The sequence below is a fragment of the Diceros bicornis genome, chromosome 4, assembly GCF_020826845.1.
Source record: "Diceros bicornis minor isolate mBicDic1 chromosome 4, mDicBic1.mat.cur, whole genome shotgun sequence".
NCBI lineage: Eukaryota > Metazoa > Chordata > Mammalia > Perissodactyla > Rhinocerotidae > Diceros > Diceros bicornis.
The window spans coordinates 42,185,768-42,199,764 of NC_080743.1; the positions used below are offsets into that span (position 1 = coordinate 42,185,768).

The 13,997-nt window shown below is 37.8% G+C and overlaps 1 protein-coding gene across 6 annotated transcripts in view; it reads right to left on the reverse strand.

Annotated features, from left to right (window-relative positions):
* The window catches only part of WDR47 (WD repeat domain 47), a 62,104-nt gene extending 48,439 nt beyond the window's left edge, over positions 1 to 13,665 (reverse strand). For 2 of the 6 annotated variants that reach the window (XM_058538689.1, XM_058538688.1), the window contains exons 1-2: positions 13,431 to 13,663; positions 1,978 to 2,018 (exon numbers count right to left, since the gene is read on the reverse strand). The gene's annotated coding sequence lies outside the window, so the exon portion shown is untranslated. Of the gene's footprint in view, positions 1 to 1,977; positions 2,019 to 12,427; positions 12,473 to 13,430 lie in introns of all 6 variants that reach the window. The other 4 variants (XM_058538686.1, XM_058538684.1, XM_058538690.1 and 1 more) reach the window with 4 other exon arrangements.
* Between the last annotated feature and the right edge of the window lie 332 nt (positions 13,666 to 13,997).

The following is a 13,997-nucleotide window of genomic DNA, read 5'->3' on the forward strand; positions in this document are numbered from 1 at the left end:
CTGTCCTTAAGAAGCTTATAGACTAGCAACAACACACAAAATGTCGTACCCTGTACTTTGGAGCCAAACAAAACAAGGCTGGATAAAATGTGCAACTTTAAGTCATATTGGTACTATCAAATCATTAGGTCAACATTCTCATTTTACAGATGAGGACACACAAGTTAAATGGCCTGAGTTTTTGCAGTTTTCAAATGTTAAGGCTCAGAGCAACACAAAAGACTACCATGCTCAGGGGACTAGCTGTAAAGAAACCTCATCAGATGAAACAGACTGTAAGCATATCTTTCTCTCAGGACCAACTAACTTTACCCAAGCTCACAGAAACAAAAACACATACATGTATGCACATAGGTTAATGTTTTTTTCAATTGTTTACTATTTTGTCAATTTATTTCTGCATAATGAGAAATGCAAATGTCTAGCAGACTAGAATGCTCACATCAGATGAGTACATTTTCCCTCTTAGGTAGAGAAGGTGGTAGAGTAAACAAGAGACAGAGCATGGGAAGAGAATTATATGATTTAAATATTCAATGACATCAGACTAAGCTAATCTCATATACCCATCTCCACAATAAGGACATGCCTGCCTCAGGAAACAGACAAATCACAATCTCTCCCGATGGGCCAGCAGTCCAATTCCTCATGCTTTGGGTTTCTCTTTGCTATCTTCTGAGCTGAGCACCACCCTCCTTTTGATAGACTTTGTTCAAAAGAGGATACAATAAAATTAATGATATTTCCACTCACTCACTTCTAATCACACTTCAGAATCATCTCCCTGAGATTACTCCTAGAGCACACTGTTTAGTGATTTTAGCATTCCCCAAATATTCAGATATTCTTACTAGCAAAACAATAGCTTTTACAAATTTAAATCTCAGAAAAATAATTGTATTCCCCCCACCCACCTTTAAGTTCTTAGAGGGCACTTCACTTATATCACTATATACCTATCATACAATTTAGTGCAGAATTGAGACTACAATTTTCTAATGTTGTTCAAAACACCCAATGATATTAAACATTTTATAGGCCTCATATTATTCAAACTTCAGTCTAAATATTAGATAATTCTGGAGTTACTATGAATCTATGGCAGTACTCCCACTTTAAATCATAACTACAAGTTTCATGCTGCCATCATTTCTGGTCAATAAAGCCTAAGAGAAGAAATATATTCTTACAAATACATATTTGACACTGACTTTACATTTAAATTTTGAACACAGAAAACGTATGCTAATTAACCTAGACTTTTTCACGGTTTTTTTTTAATTAAGTAAAAAAATACAAGTTTTAATTCTATACTGTGAAATTGCCAGTAGAAAAGTATGGTATTTTAATCACCCAACCTGAAATTTAGTTCTTATAAACTTCACTGTTGCTGGATACAATATAAAATATAGGCACAGGCTTAATGACTGTATCTTAGAATTATTCTTTTTTTACTACCCTGTGTTACTGAAACATTTGTAGAGGCTCCAAAAATCCTAACTATATAATTTAGAAATTAGATACATTATGTACATATTTTTAAAGATAACATATAAACTTCATGAACATTTTTAAATCTCCTTAAACTAATAATGACCACAAAGCCAGAATTCTTCTCTAATTTAGAGAAGTAGAATTCAATAATAAACACTTCTTCCCCGCCTCCTCGGGGTGGGGGCTATAAATCAGTAAGATTTAACTAGCTTAGGAACTACTAAAATTATTTTTTAAATGTGATGTACAGTACATGATAAGTGTTCAATAAATGTTAGGTAAATTAACTTAAGATGCAAAAATCAATGAAGAAATGTTTCTAAAGAAGTACAGAGTAGATGATTTTGTTTCCAACTATTCTAAAAGCCATTCAAAAGGACAGAGCTCTGGCACTTCTACCTGACTATTTAGCCAAAGTCAACTGTGACAACATATTAGGTAGACTTGCCAGCCCATGGTACATGTGAACAAACAATTACTCACCAGGGAGAATTTATGTACAGCCTACAATAAAGTGTATTCCACTGAAAATAGAAAACAAGATGAAAAAAAATTAGAATGTTTCAGTATTTTTATATATTTTTTTAATTTTATTTATTTATTTTTTCCCCCAAAGCCCCAGTAGATAGTTGTACATCATAGCTGCACATCCTTCTAGTTGCTGTATGTGGGACGTGGCCTCAGCAAGGCCACAGAAGCGGTGCATCGGTGTGCACCCGGGATCCGAACCCGGGCCGCCAGCAGCTGAGAGTGCACACTTAACCACTAAGTCACAGGGCCGGCCCAGTATTTCCATATTAAATGACAGATTTAACTGTAAAAAAAAAATCATGAAAACATAACTCTATGGATTTTTCTTTAAGAAATAAATTTTTACTTATATCCAAATATCCAGACTAGGTGAGGTAAGGAAACAAGAGTTTTCTTTAAAAATAAGTTTATCTGGGGCTGGCCAGTGGCGTAGTGCTTAAGTTCACGCACTCCCATTTGGTGGTCAGGGCTGGCCATTTCTGATCCCGGGCATGGACCTACACACCGCTCGTCAAGCCACGCTGTGGCGGCATCCCATATACAAAGTATTGGAGGATGGGCACCAGTGTTAGCTCAGGGCCAATCTTCCTCATCAAAAATAAAAAATAAGTTTATCTGGAAACCAGTATTAAACCAGTATTAGTACTAAAACTTAGTATTTTAGTACTAAGATACAATTAACACCTACAAAAACTAAATTCCAAATGGAGTCTCTATGTGGACTCCTACTGATCACTATCTTAGTGAATCAAGATTAGAAAGATGTATTAAGGGGCAAGAAACAAAATTATTTTTAGAAATCGAAGATTAAAGGTAAAATGTTAACAATAGATAAGAAAAATAATGGCAATAAAAATACATTGACTTCTCTATATATTTCCATACACAGTTATGGGAAAAGTTTCATGAAAAAAATATCAGTGGAAGCTTTCTAACCAAATATAAACAGATATGATTTAAATGTTCCTTTGCAATAAATGAGGTTATTTTACTTACTTATAATACAGATTAGAAAGGAAGAAAAATGCACAAGGCTAAGAATGATTCAGAAGTATAAGATTAAGAAAATCAGGGCACAGCCCATCATAAATTTTATAGTCAAGAAAAAAGTGCTTAAAGAAGGCTCCATTAATTCCCAACTCCATTCCAAACAACAAAAATCACTCTCTTTAATCTTCCAAGTATTACAGAGTGCCTAACACTGAACAATAGTGCTTTACCATTCCAGCTTACAGGCAAAAATGCAGAAAAGGAAATGAAGTACTACGAAGCTTTTAAATAAAATATCAAACTGCAACATAAGACTACTGTACCTTCTCCTTAAAAAAAAAATGGAGGAAAAAAATTTGCTAGCTACCCTTTTAATAAAATAGCATTGCAAAAACTTATCTTGCTGCCAGGTCATTTAATTTGTAAATGTCTGGTCCTTCAGGAATATAAATGTGATGTTGCAAGTCATTTAATCTCTATGGGCCTCAATGTCTTCATATATTAAAAAAAAAAAAAAGAGGGTTAGTTTGGCTAATTTCTATGATTTCAAGTTTTATAATTTGCTTTAACTCATTTCAATAACAGGAAGTATATATTCTTAGCAGGAAATATCAAGTCTGGGATAATCAAGTCTACAATCTACAAGGTCAGTTTAATAAGAGGAAACAAAATAAATTTGTTTTAGATCATTTAAGCGAACAAAAGAAAAGCCCTTCTAAGTGCAAAGCTCTGTCACGTCTGCTAAGCAGCTAACGTCTGTAACATGGATGCAGCACGTGTCCCTTCTTACTGCTGACAGCTGTTCTCTATTCATCAATTATTTTAATTTACCTTCTGGAACTGTGAATGATTTTTGGCCTAAAGAACAAATTATGTTTAAAGCAGGTGCAGCTTTATATAGCTATAAAAAGAAAAGAATTCAATTAATATAAACGTTATGTTGTATATATGTATAAAATCTCTTGAAAAAGATAGAAGAAACTGCTAAAAGTGGTTGCCTCCAAGAAGGAAAACTGGATAATTAAAGCATAAAAACTGAGAAGAAGACTTCACTATTTACCCTTTTGTACCTTTTGAATTTTGTACCATGTACAAATATTACCTATTCAAAAAATTTAAAAATAATAAATACGAAATATAAGTAATAAATTTCCAATTGCAAATACAAGTAATATAACGAATATAACATTCATTATGTATATAATGAAGTAATAACATTTCAGACTGATTTATATATTTTTTTTATAACCCAAGACCTCTCCTCAGATCTGATTCAAATATTACTTCAATCTTTCTTTATGAGATTAAAGTATTTGTGTTCTTTCAATATTCAAACCCACAAATATTTTAAAAACATAATTACTCAAGTACTAAAAATTGACAAGAGAAGCAAAAACTATTTTTAACTCACACTGTGAAATTAAGTCACACAAACTAGAAAAGGTAAAGAAAAAAATTGTCAAATTTGGCACTAAAAATGTAAACCTTCCATTTACCAGAAGTTGCCATAAACAAAGCTAAAAGACAAGGAACAAGCTAGGACTAAATACAACACACATAAACAGTTCAATGGATACCATCTAGAACACATAAATAGCATCTCCAAATCAATAACCCCCCAAAATTCCAGTTGAACATTAAATAAGGACAACTCACAGAACTACAAAATAACTGATAAATTTATGAAAAGATGTTCAATCTCACTAGTGATATTAAACTAAGATACCATTTATGGCCTACCAGTTTTGCAAAAATAAAAAAGAACTGATAACATCTAATATTGGCAAGAGTGTGAGTAACGCTCTTTCATACATTGTGTTAAGAATGTAAATTGGGACAGACATTTTGAGAGAGAATCTGATAGCATAAAATTTTTATCTATGAAAATTTTAAATGTATATACTCTTTGACTTACCAATTCCAGTTCTAACAACATATCCTGCAAAAATACTGGCAATTATACACAAAGATACATAGACAAAGATGTTCCTTGAAGACTTTCTTGTAATAAAGAAAAACCAGAAATAAAGTGAGCTCCCATCAATAGGAGAACTGTTAAATTATGGTAAATTCACACTATAAAACACTAATGCAGTGATGTAGATCTACGCATCCTAACAATGGAAAGGCATATCACAAAACAATACAGCTACCAATATTTGCTGAATGGATGAATATAAATAGGCCCTTTTTTTTTTTTTTTTAAGAGAGGGCCTAATATCTCTGTGTCTAAATAAATAACAAAGAAAGGTCTGAAGGAATACATATCAAACTGTTCAGAATGGTCACTTCTGAAGAGAAGAATGGGATTAGATGGAGGACAGGGAACTAGGAAGGGAAGGGGGTTGAAGGTAGACTTTTTTTACTCTTCATCGTTTGTATTATCTGAATGGTTTACAACCAACATATATTCATGCATTACTTGTATGTTTATACAAGTAATGTTTATACACACATTTCTTGTATGAATACAATTTTTAATTGTAAAGAGAAAAAACTATGAAAATGAAAAAACAATTATAGGATTAGATCTCAGAGGTTGTCTTCTATCAAAGTACCAACTAGAGTAGAATCCCAAAGATAGGATTAACTGCTATATTTACAATGCAAAAACTATAGGGTACTATTCTAGGATCTTTACTTATATTGTTTAATTGATCCTTATAACAATCCTTTGAGATAGGCAAGTTCATCCCCATTTCACAGATGAAGACACTTGGCTTTGTAAGGTTAAGAAATTAGCCCAGTATTTACATTAAGGCTAAACATATCTCACTGGCAGCTGAATACTTCTTTCAGAAGTGTGTCAGGACGTGAGTCCTGATATCAGCGTCCATGTCAACACCATCCAGGAAATCTTTCAAAAGTACTGGAGTACCGGAGGGAACCTATTTAACAGGGTAGCAAAACAAACAAAAGGACAAAGAGGAGGCAAAAATATGTATTTTTCTAGATTAATTTTTAGATCAATTTTTCATTAGTTTCTTAAACATCTGGGCTGCCTTATGTCAGTAGCCAGACAAGAAACTGTCTCCTCCTCAATTCATATCCTAAGCTTTATAGCAATGAAAATTAGAATTTCTGACTGAGAAAGAGAGACAGAAATACAGAGACAGGGAGGACAGGCAAAGAGAGAGAGAGACAGACACAGAGAAAGAGAGAAAGAGGGAGAAAAGGAGGAAGGCAGGGAAGAAGAAAGGAAGGAAATACAGAAGCCAAAGGTTACCTCCCTAGGTCAAGATTGGAACCGTAAGTCTTCCAGATTCTAAAGCTCTTTCTGCTATATCATACTGATTCCCAAGAAAGGGAAGGGCAAAGATACCTTACAAAAACAAAAGAAAACATAAAATGGATACAGAAAGAGTTACCTAAATATGCCAAAATGAAAAAGCTTCATTTACTGAAATAATTTTTAAAAACTATTCCAACAGAGGTTCCTAGTTCTATGTTAACAGGGTAGGTAAATAATCTAGAAGTCTGCATTAATAACAATCTAACCAGCCTTTTAAATATGCACTTTTAGCTAAAGAGACAAAAAGTATTAGCTTAACTGTGTAAGAAACTAAAATGAAAGTAAAGATTGCTTTTTATTTTAAAAGATATCTCCAGGTCTAATAAATATACTTCCTAACCCTTACTTAATAAACCCCACTTAATTTTTATATTACATTACCTAAATGAATACTGTCATCAAAAAATAAGCAGTATTGAAACTGACAGAAGCGAAGGGAACCTCCAAAAAGAAATACTTAGATCTAAGAACTCTAAAGTTTAACTGCTTAACTTTCAAGTTTAAAACGAACTTCAGTTTTCAAAATCTATGAAAACCTACACCAAATATGGGTAAATCTAGATAAATTATAACAGTGTATTGCTACAATGCTTTACTATTAAACATAATTTAGTTTTTGAGCACAACTAAAAGCAAAATTAGGGTGTTAATTTAATGCATAAGAATTTTAGATCTAAAAACAAAATGTGTAGAGAATTTTATTTTATTCTTAAATAATACACTTTTTAGCTAATTTGCTAAATAGATGGAACTGTTTAAGACCCATCAGACCTCTGCTGCGTTCTCTGGTCTCAGACTCCAAACTTTTCCAGTCAGAAAACTCACAAATTGTGTGACTGATCTCAAGAGAAACCCGGCAGGTTAAGTATGGACAGACCAAAGCAAGTGCATTCTTTAAAACAATTCAAAATGTGAATCCTACTTACCAGAGAGCAACAGTGCCACCACTTGATTATACAATTATTATTAGACATTAGGCAGAGCTAAGGACTCAAGGTCTCCTGACTCTCAGCCAAAAGCTTTAGGTATTAATCATGCAAAGAATTAAAGTCGTTTTAAACAGTGTATTCCTTAAGTCACCACAGCAGCTCAAAGTGAAAATTCAAATGTTTATTAAGCATAGTTTCAACCTATAAACACACGTAAATAAGTAATGTAGAAAGTTTAATACTAATATTTGTAATAAAAATTTTAAACTCTAATCACAAATTTATGCTATATTAACTAAGATCAAAGTAAAATATTCATATAAATTCATATAGTATTCCTCATTTATTTGCTTGTGTGTTTTTACCTTATTTATTTGCTGGATGCTTTACCTAAGAACACAATTTCACCTTTTATTATATGATGAGACCTCCAGTATAGTTTTCTGTCACACCTAAAGCCAAGGTACCAAAAGCATGCTTTGTAAAATAGATTAAAATTGTCCCTCAGGGGCCGGCCTCGTGGCGTAGCAGTACCAGTTAAGTTCTCGCCTTCTGCTTCGTGGCCCAGGGTTGACCAGTTCGGATCCTGGGCGCAGACCTACTCACAGCTCATCAAGCCATGCTGAGGCGGCGTCCCACACAGAAGAGCTACAACTCTACAACTATGATATATGACTATGTACTGGGGCTTTGGGGAGAAAAAAGAAAAAGGAAGATTGGCAAGAGATGTTAGTGCAGGATCAATCTTCCTCAAAACAAAACAAACAAAAAAAAGCAAAACAAACAAAAGAAATTTGTCCTTCACGTTCTTTTTTTTACTTTCACACTTACTTTTTTGTTTTCAAAGAGAAAAGCAGAACTTAAGGTATTTGCATATGCTTCAAAAACTGAACTACATAAAAAATGGTTTAAGTCAGTAGGTCAACATTCAGAAACATATAAGGAAACGTACTGAACCAAGAGTCACAAAAACTTGAAAATGTACTGAAAAAGCCAAAATTATACAAGCATTAACTACTGAGAGAAGTACAATAGAGTATATACTATATAATTACCTATTAAAGTTTTCCATCCTTAGCTTTTCTACTTCCTTAGCATTTATATTTTTATCAGAGAATTGAGTTGGAAGATACTCTCCTATTTAGTACAGAATATCCAAATACTTATCTCTGGTAGATGGTCTGCCAACCTCTACATAAATGCCTCCAATGACAGAAAATTCCTATACCCGCTAGGGCACCTGTGGAAGGCAGTCTCTATGATGGCCACCAATGAGCCTACTAGTGTTTACACCCCTTTGCAGTCCCTGGCCCTTGACTGTGGGCTGGATTTAGTGGCTGACTTCTACCCAAGAGTACAGTGGAAATATTAAGATGTCACTTCCAAGATTTATAGAGACTGCAGTATCTGTCCTGAGTGCAGACATGTGCCCTCTCTCAGACTGCTCACTGTGAGGGAAGCCAGCTGCCATGTCATGAGGCAACCTTGTGGAAAGATCCAAGTGACAAAGAACTGAGGGAAGCCTCCAGTCAACAGCCAGTGAGGAATGGAAGCCCTCAGTCCAATAGCCTACAAGGAACAGAGGCTCACGTCATTGAGCTCGGAAGGACATCATCCCTGAGTCGAGTTTTCAGGTGAGACCATAGCCCCTGTGGCAGCTTGACTGCAATCTCAAGAGAGATGTTAAATCTGAGGCACCTAGCTGGGCTACCCCCAGATGCCTGACCCTCAGAAACAGTGAGATAAATATTTGTTGTTTTAAGCCACTAAGTTATGGGGTAATTTTTACACAACAATAGATAATACAGAACTCCTTCAATTTTTTTCACAAGTATAAAAAGGTGGGTTTTTTTTTTCCTAATACTGAATTGATATCTACTTTCTTGTAACTTTTATCTAATTATGTCTTCAAGGTCAGCATACGACAAGTCTGTTATGTTAAAAACTTTCACACATTTAAATGGGACCATAATCACGTCTATTCCCTTACTTCCTTCAACCATTCTTCACATAGCTTGCAGATCCCCTACCACTCTGGTCATTCTCCTTTGAACATCTGTTAATCTCCCTCTTAAAACCACCCAAAATAGAACACAATATTCCAGGTGTGGCCTGGTCAGCAACTGTGTACAGTAAAACTAACACTTCCCATGCTGTGGGCACTATACAATGAATATACCCGAACACCTAAAGTTGCTTTACATCATCATCTGTTCCTTACATACTGTTTTTGCATTTCCTAGAATTTCATTTCCAAAGCTTTTCTGAAAGTTGGAAAGAAAACCAACTCAATTCTATCTCCAAGCTTTCAAAATATTGTAAAAAAAAAAAAAAGTTAAACCAAAAATGGACATTAAGGCTCGAATTTTAGCTCAGTTCTATAAAGTTTTCTCACAGATTTTGTTTCCATTTTCTTTTTCAACACATCAACAAAAGTCACAAAACATGGTACTTAGCCATAGAAATTCATTCATTTCATAGAATTCATTATTTGAATCAAACGTATCAAGTATAAATAGTATAATATTTGTATGTCCTTTTTCATGTAGTACTGTTTCTCTATAAAATAGAGTGTTGACTTACAAAGTGAGATAATGCTCCTAGCAGAGTGGCAAGCATGTGACTGGTGCTTAATAAATATAAATTCCTCCCCTTCAGAGCCCATACCCTTGGTAGGGACAGTGTGTCAAAAGGGCTGCTAATAACATGCTGGGAGAGCTAGTGTGCTGTGGATCAAGCATAAAAATTTACCCGGGAAAAAGTTTTACCTTGTTTTTAAAAATATTTTAGGTGTAATTTTAAAATATTGGGATTCTTAATTAGATCGATTACATTCAAGATGCCACATGAAGCAACTCCTACTTGTGGTGATACATGTTTGAAGTCAGTATTCATTTAAAAATATCTGAGTGTCTACTCTGTGCTTGCACCATGCTGCATCCCTGGGATACAGTGATTGAGTTACTATGGTTAACAAGAAGATAAAACATGAAAGAAGGGCTTATAAAGGAGTGTGTGGTGATTTGCAAGGGTATCTTTTCAGTCAAACAGAAACAAATTCAAAACAAAAGGGAAGAAAAATCAGTTGAAAAAATACGTAAGCTTTGGCTATTCAATGTAACGGTCTCAAAATTAAATGGCAAAAAAAAAAGTATTCTTAGGCATGGGTCAGCATTGGATTTGGAGCCTAGAGACTTAGATTCAAGTCTTCTGTATAAAAATAATATACATAAAATACAAAGAATATCATAAAAGAATAAGAAATAAAATGCTATGGAAGTTCAGAGTAATGAGGCTTCCTGCTAAGAATGAGTTTGAAGGACTGCTGATACCCTAATATGCAGAGATGGGAAGGGAAAAGGTTCTAACATTTATTGTGCATCTACTATGTCAAGCCCTATGCTAAATATTCCCATACATTATCTATGTAATCCTTACAACTCTATAATTTCATTTTACAGATCATTAATACTCAGAGATATTAGGTGCTTGTCTAAGATCACACAGCAAAAAGGGCAGAAGCAAGAATGGGAGGACAGGCAGGTCCATCTGAATAAAACCCTGTGACCTTTCCACTACAACATTCTGACCTTTACAGCAGTAAAAACAAGAGGGGATAATTAGAATTCAAGTAATCTTGAGCCCACTGTCAGACAAAGTTTTAGATACCGGAATTCAACTTATTTCTTGCGCTATGTAGTGATTTGTCATTCACTAGCTGAGTAAGTCTAAGGCAATGCTTCTTAAACTTTTCTCCATTAGGGCAGAAGAAACTGAACACATCCCCAGAGAACACTTAGGCATGAAATTTCTTCAAAGTCTTTGAATTTTACCTGAGAAATTAGTGTGAATATTACATTCTCCATGTCATCTTTTTGTGTTTTAATATGAAAACAATATTTTTTACCCAAGTCTTCAAGTGAAATTGATCACAATTCCATAAGTGTGTGCCATGTTATACAATCACAGATTTTTCTCTTGGCACATTGCAGCTTATTTCTAACAGTGCAAATACTCCTATTTGGAAAGCATAGGTCAGAGGGGATAAAGTAGGCTATTTCTTGGTTATTCAAGAACCAGTGATCCACACTAAGGGTTCTTTAATACCAAACGAAGCTTCAGTTCGACTTAGTAGCCACAGCCTTATTTTCTAAAACATGAGAATATCCTACTGAAAGCAGGAAAGCAATCCTGACCCACATATAGGGAGGAAACACCCTTTCCTCCATGTCACCACAGTAATAAAGAACCTCTGCCAAGGAGTAAGCATACACCTTAATAGTTCCCATGAGCCCTTTAAGGTCATCGTAAGAAATAAGGTTCTGGACCTAGAAATGCTAAATAGATCATGCATAAAATTTTAATTATCCCTGCCAATGCTCCACTCTATTAACAGGTAATCAACAGATGCCTTAATTTTTTTTCCAAAAATGGTTTCAAATACATTATTTTGTTCAACTTCAGAGCTCATTCCCAGACTAAAACAACAGCAGGTATTATCCCCATTTCACAGATCTAGAAATTACAGTCAATAGTTAAGGTAAGTAGCTCTTCTAAGATTGTAATCAAAAGCAAAGGGAAACAAATCCAGCTTACTGAGCTACTAAGGAAAACTGCATCTTTTCATACTTATTTTGAAACGGCATATATGAAGCATATCATATGCTGTCCATTCGGTTAGTAACTGATAAACTCGATTTCACAAACAGAAAAAGAGGCTGAACACAATTATGTAACTAGGAACATAGGCTAGTACCCCTGTTCTCTTATGATACATTCTCTTAGTACTGGCTTTTTTAAAAAACAGAAAAGAATTAAGAAGTGGGAGGGTGGGAAAAAAAGAGGTTGAAATCCCTTCACAGAAAATTACATATTTATAATAGCATCTAAATTCAAGTTTGTTTGTTTTACCTAACAATATAATGTTATGGCTTAATTGCTTGGTCACTGTATAATAATTTTTCTTTCCTGTGTGGAAACAATCTACCCTCTAAAACGTAAGATAAAATTATTCATTACATCTTCCTCCTAAATGAGACCTGGAGAATATGCCATATAAAGGAAAATGGGCTCTTAGGCGTTTCTCCTTTCTAGTCAAATTTCAATGCAACACATCCCAACACTGGAGACAAAAAAAATTCTATTTGGATTTACTGTGAAAAAAAAGATTTATAGCATATTAAAAACCTACATGTTAATTTCTGTGCCATTAACTTCTTGAAGCATTCTATGAAGTCTACAACAAAGGGAGGGAAATAAGTGTTAGGATCACAACCTATGAATCTGGGTGGAACAAAGACTTCTCCTTTCATTATGCAGACAGAACCAAGTTGCCAAAAACGCTCCGCTCAGACACCATGCGTGGTTATTGACTGCACGTCTGGGTATAGAGAAGAAAAATCAAATGCTGGTCAAATGCCGCCCCTGCCTATCCCGCCCCCGCCGCTTTTGCCCAAGGCCTCGCCCTAGAGCTAGAGCCCCAATCTCTTTCTCCCCAACACAGAAAAGCGGTTTAACCCTATGAGTTCTACAACCTCCCGTGTCTTCTAAGCAGGAGCCCCCGCTGCTCCCCGCCCCGGCACAACCCCAGTGCAAATCCAGTCGCTGCCCCTCTCCCCGACCCCCGCCGGCCTGCTTCTCCTGACCGCTGACATAAGAAAGGCCAAACCCGTCCCCCGCGGGGCTGCCCTGCGCCGAGGCTCGGCTCCCAGCCCCGCAGCTCTCTCCCCTCCTCCCGGCCAAGGCGTGCCCAGAAAGGGACGCAAGCGCGCCCCTCGGTTCTCGCCCGGGCTCGGCGGGGGAAGAATCAGCGCAATGAGCTCTCCTGCCGCCTCTCAGCATTGGCGAGGTGGGCACGAACGCTGCGCTCGCTTACTGCTCAGGGGTGGACAGTGCCAGGGCGAGAGCTGGGCTGGCAGGGAGCGGAAGGTGTGGTCCAGGAGCGGCGGCCTCGAATCCGGGCCCGGCTGTTCCCAAGTCCTCATCTAGCGGCGCCGGGCCTCACCCACGACCCCAGTCCCCACCCGGTCAGCACCTAAGCCTACCCAAGACCCTTCTCCCGGCCCGCGAACGTCACTCTTGGGGTCGCCTGGGTCGGAGCCCTGTCTAGTGATGACAGGCGGCGACGGGTGACCATGGCAACCCGAGGTGTGCAGCGCGGCCAGACCCCGCCTCCGCCTCCCGGAGTCGCTCACCTGAGGGCTCCTGGGCGAGCCTGGAGAAGCGGCGGAGGAGAAAGCGGCTGAGAGGCCGACAGACGGGGCCCCGAAGCGGCCGGCTCTGGGCTGAGGCGGGAGCGCGAGGGCGGCGTCTGGGCTTGGCTTCGGTCCTCCCTCCTGCCACCCGCGCGTCAATCCATCAGTTCGTCAGCCCGTCCTTCCTCGCGTCTGCCCCTCCCGGGCCGCCGACCGCTCGGCTCAGCCTCTAGCAGACTGCGGTTGTCAAGCGCCGCTGGAGCTGAGCCCCAGCCCCGAGCCTCAGCCAATCGCCGCGCTTCCCCGAGGCGCCGCAGGACCCCGCCGAGCGGGGCGGCCAGGCAGGTGCCTGCGCCGAAGGGGACGTCGGCTGGGCGGGCCCAAGCCCGGGGCGCGGTGCGGACCCGCCTGGATGGGCGAGCCGCCAGCCAGCGCTTTAAGGACCAGCTGGAGTCGGAGGAAGAGCGGGGCGCACCGATGGCGCGAGAAACTGGCAGCCGGGATGCAAACCCCTTGCCAGCCGGTGACCTTGCGTCCCGAAATAGCGCGGAGGGGTTGTCACCTCCT